At 33.4% G+C, this 10,441-nt stretch overlaps 1 non-coding gene across 1 annotated transcript in view; it reads right to left on the minus strand.

The window, feature by feature from the left end:
* The window catches only part of LOC143262064 (small subunit ribosomal RNA), a 1,921-nt gene extending 1,908 nt beyond the window's left edge, over nt 1-13 (minus strand). The window contains exon 1 of the ribosomal RNA XR_013036018.1: nt 1-13. This exon is cut by the window's left edge and continues 1,908 nt beyond it. This is a non-coding gene — a ribosomal RNA (small subunit ribosomal RNA).
* Between the last annotated feature and the right edge of the window lie 10,428 nt (nt 14-10,441).

A 10,441-nucleotide genomic window follows, 5' to 3' on the forward strand; every position in this document is an offset into this window, starting at 1 on the left:
GATCAACCAGGGAACTATACAATATGTATATATAAAATGGACAAAATTTAAATCCTTTTCCATCGTCGCCTGTTTCATATATATATGTCAGGTCGACACACCACTTTTCTCTTTCAAATATGTACAAGTTTTGCCACATTCCGCGCTTGTAACATATCTTCTTTAACGCTCAATTTCTTTCATTTTTCTACCATACAGATATTTTACCGTACGCCCAAAAACGTACGTATTATATTTTTGTTCTATCGTAAAATCACATTTTTCTACGTACGCCAGCTTCGTACGTTTCTATCTTTGCCTTCATAAAATCACAAGATAATTTTATCTTCAAGAGTCTCGCTATTAACATCTTGTAAGATAAATGTACGTCCCAGCTAAAACGTACAAATACTTCAAGTTAAGTAATAATATATCATCGCTATTGACAAATTTTTAAGATCCAAGACACAGTTCTCTCTATATGTTTTAATATTTTTTATGTACTCAAATATATTCAGAGGAAAAAGTACATGGGTGATGCCATAGTCGTGGAAGCGCGTACGCTCACGCTGATCTTCTGACCGCCGGAAGCACGAAACCTCTGATCTGGGCAAAATCGGCAAGCCGAGGAAGAACGGACAGGACACATGCTGGACTGGCGAGAAAGCGTGTTCTTCCGCTCGCGCTAGGCATTTCGATTTCTGACACCTCTTGATTTAAAAAATCAGTTTTTTGATAGTTTTCTCTCTCCACTGGGCTATTCATTTTAGCCACAGTTTTCAATTGGTACGATTTGCTTCCAAATCTTACAGATGCAGTTTAAAAAATTTTTCCATCGCTCGGACAGAAGAGTCGATTGCTCAGTGAGTACGAGTATACATACAAAGTGCATACGGGTAACCAACCCCGTAGGGCTTGCCACATATGGGCCATTCGGTCAAAGACACCGACCCGTGGCCACGCTGTGTGGAGAAAAGTCCGTAACGTAAACGGCACGAAACAGTCAGGACCGAAGCCCCGAAGGAGCTCTGAGACAGCTTCTCGACCGAGATCGTAGAATTGGCCCAAAACCCGCTCTGCTCCGTCCGCCTCGCACGGACCGTGTATCTCTTATAGATACCGAACGGCCGGCAAGGACGCCGGCGCCGCCGGCCGAATAGCACGCGCGCTTACGAGTGTAAACCGCCGCGGCAACAGACCGCCCGGCCGTGCTGTTGTAACATAGCGCGTGAACGAACGAAAAAAAAATTTATAGTAAACATTAAAATAAATTACACTACCGTAAACTAGACAAAAAATTACACATTTTTTCCCAATATGAAAATTTTCACAAACTTTTCAAAGTCCCATCGCATCGAGTAAACTTTTTTAATAACGCTTCCGCACGATTCTAAATGCTTAATCCATATGTGAAATCGTTCACTGATCACGAATATCGTATTTAAAAAAATTACAAAAATTTATTTTTCAAAATAATCAAAAAAAACCGAAAAATCACAAGAGTAAAGTACCATTATTTTAAACAATATGTCGTTCTAAATGCTTAATCCCTATGTAAAAAAGTTATCTAAGCAAGAATATGTAATTGAAAAAAATTAGAAAAATTTATTTTAGCCGTAAATCGAAAATAATGGGGACACCGGAGCTGTTCGAAGCGCCGAGACGCGCCGCGTACGGCCGAATATTTTCAAAGTACCAACGTACCGATCAAGAGTAAAGTACCATTTTCCTACATTAGATTTCGTTCTAAATGCTTAATCCCTATGTAAAAACGTTAGTTAAGCAAGAATATCGTATTTTTAAAAAAATCTAATGATAGGATTTCCCAGAAAATTGAAAAAACCGAAAAATGTCAAGAGTAAAGTGCCATTTTCTGACATTAGATTTCGTTCTAAATGCTTAATCCCTATGTAGAAACGTTAGTTAAGCAAGAATATCGTATTTTTAAAAAAATCTAATGATAGGATTTTTCAGAAAATTGAAAAAACCGTAAAATGTCAAGAGTAAAGTGCCCTTATTTTAAACAATGTATCGTTCTAAATGCTTAATCCCTATGTAAAAAAGTTATTTTAGCAGGAATATGTTATTGAAAAAAATTAGAAAAATTTATTTTAGCCGTAAATCGAAAATAATGGGGACACCGGAGCTGTTCGAAGCGCCGAGCGCGCCGCGTACGCCCGAATATTTTCAAAGTCCCAACGTACCGATCAAGAGTAAAGTACCATTTTCCTACATTAGATTTCGTTCTAAATGCTTAATCCCTATGTAAAAACGTTAGTTAAGCAAGAATATCGTATTTTTAAAAAAATCTAATGATAGGATTTCCCAGAAAATTGAAAAAACCGAAAAATGTCAAGAGTAAAGTGCCATTTTCTGACATTAGATTTCGTTCTAAATGCTTAATCCCTATGTAGAAACGTTAGTTAAGCAAGAATATCGTATTTTTAAAAAAATCTAATGATAGGATTTTTCAGAAAATTGAAAAAACCGTAAAATGTCAAGAGTAAAGTGCCCTTATTTTAAACAATGTATCGTTCTAAATGCTTAATCCCTATGTAAAAAAGTTATTTAAGCAAGAATATGTTATTGAATAAAATGAGAAAAATTTATTTTAGCCGTAAATCGAAAATAATGGGGACACCGGAGCTGTTCGAAGCGCCGAGACGCGCCGCGTACGGCCGAATATTTTCAAAGTCCCAACGTACCGATCAAGAGTAAAGTACCATTTTCCTACATTAGATTTCGTTCTAAATGCTTAATCCCTATGTAAAAACGTTAGTTAAGCAAGAATATCGTATTTTTAAAAAAATCTAATGATAGGATTTCCCAGAAAATTGAAAAAACCGAAAAATGTCAAGAGTAAAGTGCCATTTTCTGACATTAGATTTCGTTCTAAATGCTTAATCCCTATGTAGAAACGTTAGTTAAGCAAGAATATCGTATTTTTAAAAAAATCTAATGATAGGATTTTTCAGAAAATTGAAAAAACCGTAAAATGTCAAGAGTAAAGTGCCCTTATTTTAAACAATGTATCGTTCTAAATGCTTAATCCCTATGTAAAAACGTTATCTAAGCAAGAATATGTTATTGAATAAAATGAGAAAAATTTATTTTAGCCGTAAATCGAAAATAATGGGTCGAGCGAATCGCTCGATTGCGCCGAGACGCGCTATGATGCAACAGACGAGCGATTGGAACGCCCGAATATTTTCAAAGTCCCAACGTACCGATCAAGAGTAAAGTACCATTTTCCTACATTAGATTTCGTTCTAAATGCTTAATCCCTATGTAGAAACGTTAGTTAAGCAAGAATATCGTATTTTTAAAAAAATCTAATGATAGGATTTTCCAGAAAATTGAAAAAACCGAAAAATGTCAAGAGTAAAGTGCCATTTTCTGACATTAGATTTCGTTCTAAATGCTTAATCCCTATGTAGAAACGTTAGTTAAGCAAGAATATCGTATTTTTAAACAAATCTAATGATAGGATTTTTCAGAAAATTGAAAAAACCGTAAAATGTCAAGAGTAAAGTGCCCTTATTTTAAACATTATATCGTTCTAAATGCTTAATCCCTATGTAAAAAAGTTATCTAAGCAAGAATATGTTATTGAATAAAATGAGAAAAATTTATTTTAGCCGTAAATCGAAAATAATGGGTCGAGCGAATCGCTCGATTGCGCCGAGACGCGCTATGATGCAACAGACGAGCGATTGGAACGCCCGAATATTTTCAAAGTCCCAACGTACCGATCAAGAGTAAAGTACCATTTTCCTACATTAGATCTCGTTCTAAATGCTTAATCCCTATGTAAAAACGTTAGTTAAGCAAGAATATCGTATTTTTAAAAAAATCTAATGATAGGATTTTCCAGAAAATTGAAAAAACCGAAAAATGTCAAGAGTAAAGTGCCATTTTCTGACATTAGATTTCGTTCTAAATGCTTAATCCCTATGTAGAAACGTTAGTTAAGCAAGAATATCGTATTTTTAAACAAATCTAATGATAGGATTTTTCAGAAAATTGAAAAAACCGTAAAATGTCAAGAGTAAAGTGCCCTTATTTTAAACAATGTATCGTTCTAAATGCTTAATCCCTATGTAAAAAAGTTATTTTAGCAGGAATATGTTATTAAAAAAAATTAGAAAAATTTATTTTAGCCGTAAATCGAAAATAATGGGGACACCGGAGCTGTTCGAAGCGCCGAGCGCGCCGCGTACGCCCGAATATTTTCAAAGTCCCAACGTACCGATCAAGAGTAAAGTACCATTTTCCTACATTAGATTTCGTTCTAAATGCTTAATCCCTATGTAAAAACGTTAGTTAAGCAAGAATATCGTATTTTTAAAAAAATCTAATGATAGGATTTCCCAGAAAATTGAAAAAACCGAAAAATGTCAAGAGTAAAGTGCCATTTTCTGACATTAGATTTCGTTCTAAATGCTTAATCCCTATGTAGAAACGTTAGTTAAGCAAGAATATCGTATTTTTAAAAAAATCTAATGATAGGATTTTTCAGAAAATTGAAAAAACCGTAAAATGTCAAGAGTAAAGTGCCCTTATTTTAAACAATGTATCGTTCTAAATGCTTAATCCCTATGTAAAAAAGTTATCTAAGCAAGAATATGTTATTGAATAAAATGAGAAAAATTTATTTTAGCCGTAAATCGAAAATAATGGGTCGAGCGAATCGCTCGATTGCGCCGAGACGCGCTATGATGCAACAGACGAGCGATTGGAACGCCCGAATATTTTCAAAGTCCCAACGTACCGATCAAGAGTAAAGTACCATTTTCCTACATTAGATTTCGTTCTAAATGCTTAATCCCTATGTAAAAACGTTAGTTAAGCAAGAATATCGTATTTTTAAAAAAATCTAATGATAGGATTTCCCAGAAAATTGAAAAAACCGAAAAATGTCAAGAGTAAAGTGCCATTTTCTGACATTAGATTTCGTTCTAAATGCTTAATCCCTATGTAAAAACGTTAGTTAAGCAAGAATATCGTATTTTTAAAAAAATCTAATGATAGGATTTCCCAGAAAATTGAAAAAACCGAAAAATGTCAAGAGTAAAGTGCCATTTTCTGACATTAGATTTCGTTCTAAATGCTTAATCCCTATGTAGAAACGTTAGTTAAGCAAGAATATCGTATTTTTAAAAAAATCTAATGATAGGATTTTTCAGAAAATTGAAAAAACCGTAAAATGTCAAGAGTAAAGTGCCCTTATTTTAAACAATGTATCGTTCTAAATGCTTAATCCCTATGTAAAAACGTTATCTAAGCAAGAATATGTTATTGAATAAAATGAGAAAAATTTATTTTAGCCGTAAATCGAAAATAATGGGTCGAGCGAATCGCTCGATTGCGCCGAGACGCGCTATGATGCAACAGACGAGCGATTGGAACGCCCGAATATTTTCAAAGTCCCAACGTACCGATCAAGAGTAAAGTACCATTTTCCTACATTAGATTTCGTTCTAAATGCTTAATCCCTATGTAAAAAAGTTATCTAAGCAAGAATATGTTATTGAATAAAATGAGAAAAATTTATTTTAGCCGTAAATCGAAAATAATGGGTCGAGCGAATCGCTCGATTGCGCCGAGACGCGCTATGATGCAACAGACGAGCGATTGGAACGCCCGAATATTTTCAAAGTCCCAACGTACCGATCAAGAGTAAAGTACCATTTTCCTACATTAGATTTCGTTCTAAATGCTTAATCCCTATGTAAAAACGTTAGTTAAGCAAGAATATCGTATTTTTAAAAAAATCTAATGATAGGATTTCCCAGAAAATTGAAAAAACCGAAAAATGTCAAGAGTAAAGTGCCATTTTCTGACATTAGATTTCGTTCTAAATGCTTAATCCCTATGTAGAAACGTTAGTTAAGCAAGAATATCGTATTTTTAAACAAATCTAATGATAGGATTTTTCAGAAAATTGAAAAAACCGTAAAATGTCAAGAGTAAAGTGCCCTTATTTTAAACAATGTATCGTTCTAAATGCTTAATCCCTATGTAAAAAAGTTATCTAAGCAAGAATATGTTATTGAATAAAATGAGAAAAATTTATTTTAGCCGTAAATCGAAAATAATGGGTCGAGCGAATCGCTCGATTGCGCCGAGACGCGCCATGATGCAACAGACGAGCGATTGGAACGCCCGAATATTTTCAAAGTCCCAACGTACCGATCAAGAGTAAAGTACCATTTTCCTACATTAGATTTCGTTCTAAATGCTTAATCCCTATGTAGAAACGTTAGTTAAGCAAGAATATCGTATTTTTAAAAAAATCTAATGATAGGATTTTCCAGAAAATTGAAAAAACCGAAAAATGTCAAGAGTAAAGTGCCATTTTCTGACATTAGATTTCGTTCTAAATGCTTAATCCCTATGTAGAAACGTTAGTTAAGCAAGAATATCGTATTTTTAAACAAATCTAATGATAGGATTTTTCAGAAAATTGAAAAAACCGTAAAATGTCAAGAGTAAAGTGCCCTTATTTTAAACATTATATCGTTCTAAATGCTTAATCCCTATGTAAAAAAGTTATCTAAGCAAGAATATGTTATTGAATAAAATGAGAAAAATTTATTTTAGCCGTAAATCGAAAATAATGGGTCGAGCGAATCGCTCGATTGCGCCGAGACGCGCTATGATGCAACAGACGAGCGATTGGAACGCCCGAATATTTTCAAAGTCCCAACGTACCGATCAAGAGTAAAGTACCATTTTCCTACATTAGATTTCGTTCTAAATGCTTAATCCCTATGTAAAAACGTTAGTTAAGCAAGAATATCGTATTTTTAAAAAAATCTAATGATAGGATTTCCCAGAAAATTGAAAAAACCGAACAATGTCAAGAGTAAAGTGCCATTTTCTGACATTAGATTTCGTTCTAAATGCTTAATCCCTATGTAGAAACGTTAGTTAAGCAAGAATATCGTATTTTTAAAAAAATCTAATGATAGGATTTTTCAGAAAATTGAAAAAACCGTAAAATGTCAAGAGTAAAGTGCCCTTATTTTAAACAATGTATCGTTCTAAATGCTTAATCCCTATGTAAAAAAGTTATCTAAGCAAGAATATGTTATTGAATAAAATGAGAAAAATTTATTTTAGCCGTAAATCGAAAATAATGGGTCGAGCGAATCGCTCGATTGCGCCGAGACGCGCTATGATGCAACAGACGAGCGATTGGAACGCCCGAATATTTTCAAAGTCCCAACGTACCGATCAAGAGTAAAGTACCATTTTCCTACATTAGATTTCGTTCTAAATGCTTAATCCCTATGTAAAAACGTTAGTTAAGCAAGAATATCGTATTTTTAAAAAAATCTAATGATAGGATTTCCCAGAAAATTGAAAAAACCGAAAAATGTCAAGAGTAAAGTGCCATTTTCTGACATTAGATTTCGTTCTAAATGCTTAATCCCTATGTAGAAACGTTAGTTAAGCAAGAATATCGTATTTTTAAACAAATCTAACGATAGGATTTTTCAGAAAATTGAAAAAACCGTAAAATGTCAAGAGTAAAGTGCCCTTATTTTAAACAATGTATCGTTCTAAATGCTTAATCCCTATGTAAAAAAGTTATCTAAGCAAGAATATGTTATTGAATAAAATGAGAAAAATTTATTTTAGCCGTAAATCGAAAATAATGGGTCGAGCGAATCGCTCGATTGCGCCGAGACGCGCTATGATGCAACAGACGAGCGATTGGAACGCCCGAATATTTTCAAAGTCCCAACGTACCGATCAAGAGTAAAGTACCATTTTCCTACATTAGATTTCGTTCTAAATGCTTAATCCCTATGTAGAAACGTTAGTTAAGCAAGAATATCGTATTTTTAAACAAATCTAATGATAGGATTTTTCAGAAAATTGAAAAAACCGTAAAATGTCAAGAGTAAAGTGCCCTTATTTTAAACAATGTATCGTTCTAAATGCTTAATCCCTATGTAAAAAAGTTATTTTAGCAGGAATATGTTATTGAAAAAAATTAGAAAAATTTATTTTAGCCGTAAATCGAAAATAATGGGGACACCGGAGCTGTTCGAAGCGCCGAGCGCGCCGCGTACGCCCGAATATTTTCAAAGTCCCAACGTACCGATCAAGAGTAAAGTACCATTTTCCTACATTAGATTTCGTTCTAAATGCTTAATCCCTATGTAAAAACGTTAGTTAAGCAAGAATATCGTATTTTTAAAAAAATCTAATGATAGGATTTCCCAGAAAATTGAAAAAACCGAAAAATGTCAAGAGTAAAGTGCCATTTTCTGACATTAGATTTCGTTCTAAATGCTTAATCCCTATGTAGAAACGTTAGTTAAGCAAGAATATCGTATTTTTAAAAAAATCTAATGATAGGATTTTTCAGAAAATTGAAAAAACCGTAAAATGTCAAGAGTAAAGTGCCCTTATTTTAAACAATGTATCGTTCTAAATGCTTAATCCCTATGTAAAAAAGTTATCTAAGCAAGAATATGTTATTGAATAAAATGAGAAAAATTTATTTTAGCCGTAAATCGAAAATAATGGGGACACCGGAGCTGTTCGAAGCGCCGAGACGCGCCGCGTACGGCCGAATATTTTCAAAGTCCCAACGTACCGATCAAGAGTAAAGTACCATTTTCCTACATTAGATTTCGTTCTAAATGCTTAATCCCTATGTAAAAACGTTAGTTAAGCAAGAATATCGTATTTTTAAAAAAATCTAATGATAGGATTTCCCAGAAAATTGAAAAAACCGAAAAATGTCAAGAGTAAAGTGCCATTTTCTGACATTAGATTTCGTTCTAAATGCTTAATCCCTATGTAGAAACGTTAGTTAAGCAAGAATATCGTATTTTTAAAAAAATCTAATGATAGGATTTTTCAGAAAATTGAAGAAACCGTAAAATGTCAAGAGTAAAGTGCCCTTATTTTAAACAATGTATCGTTCTAAATGCTTAATCCCTATGTAAAAACGTTATCTAAGCAAGAATATGTTATTGAATAAAATGAGAAAAATTTATTTTAGCCGTAAATCGAAAATAATGGGTCGAGCGAATCGCTCGATTGCGCCGAGACGCGCTATGATGCAACAGACGAGCGATTGGAACGCCCGAATATTTTCAAAGTCCCAACGTACCGATCAAGAGTAAAGTACCATTTTCCTACATTAGATTTCGTTCTAAATGCTTAATCCCTATGTAGAAACGTTAGTTAAGCAAGAATATCGTATTTTTAAAAAAATCTAATGATAGGATTTTCCAGAAAATTGAAAAAACCGAAAAATGTCAAGAGTAAAGTGCCATTTTCTGACATTAGATTTCGTTCTAAATGCTTAATCCCTATGTAGAAACGTTAGTTAAGCAAGAATATCGTATTTTTAAACAAATCTAATGATAGGATTTTTCAGAAAATTGAAAAAACCGTAAAATGTCAAGAGTAAAGTGCCCTTATTTTAAACATTATATCGTTCTAAATGCTTAATCCCTATGTAAAAAAGTTATCTAAGCAAGAATATGTTATTGAATAAAATGAGAAAAATTTATTTTAGCCGTAAATCGAAAATAATGGGTCGAGCGAATCGCTCGATTGCGCCGAGACGCGCTATGATGCAACAGACGAGCGATTGGAACGCCCGAATATTTTCAAAGTCCCAACGTACCGATCAAGAGTAAAGTACCATTTTCCTACATTAGATTTCGTTCTAAATGCTTAATCCCTATGTAGAAACGTTAGTTAAGCAAGAATATCGTATTTTTAAACAAATCTAATGATAGGATTTTTCAGAAAATTGAAAAAACCGTAAAATGTCAAGAGTAAAGTGCCCTTATTTTAAACAATGTATCGTTCTAAATGCTTAATCCCTATGTAAAAAAGTTATTTTAGCAGGAATATGTTATTGAAAAAAATTAGAAAAATTTATTTTAGCCGTAAATCGAAAATAATGGGGACACCGGAGCTGTTCGAAGCGCCGAGCGCGCCGCGTACGCCCGAATATTTTCAAAGTCCCAACGTACCGATCAAGAGTAAAGTACCATTTTCCTACATTAGATTTCGTTCTAAATGCTTAATCCCTATGTAAAAACGTTAGTTAAGCAAGAATATCGTATTTTTAAAAAAATCTAATGATAGGATTTCCCAGAAAATTGAAAAAACCGAAAAATGTCAAGAGTAAAGTGCCATTTTCTGACATTAGATTTCGTTCTAAATGCTTAATCCCTATGTAGAAACGTTAGTTAAGCAAGAATATCGTATTTTTAAAAAAATCTAATGATAGGATTTTTCAGAAAATTGAAAAAACCGTAAAATGTCAAGAGTAAAGTGCCCTTATTTTAAACAATGTATCGTTCTAAATGCTTAATCCCTATGTAAAAAAGTTATCTAAGCAAGAATATGTTATTGAATAAAATGAGAAAAATTTATTTTAGCCGTAAATCGAAAATAATGGGGACACCGGAGCTGTTCG

The sequence above is a fragment of the Megalopta genalis genome, unplaced genomic scaffold (assembly GCF_051020955.1).
Source record: "Megalopta genalis isolate 19385.01 unplaced genomic scaffold, iyMegGena1_principal scaffold0084, whole genome shotgun sequence".
Taxonomy (NCBI): Eukaryota; Metazoa; Arthropoda; class Insecta; order Hymenoptera; family Halictidae; genus Megalopta; species Megalopta genalis.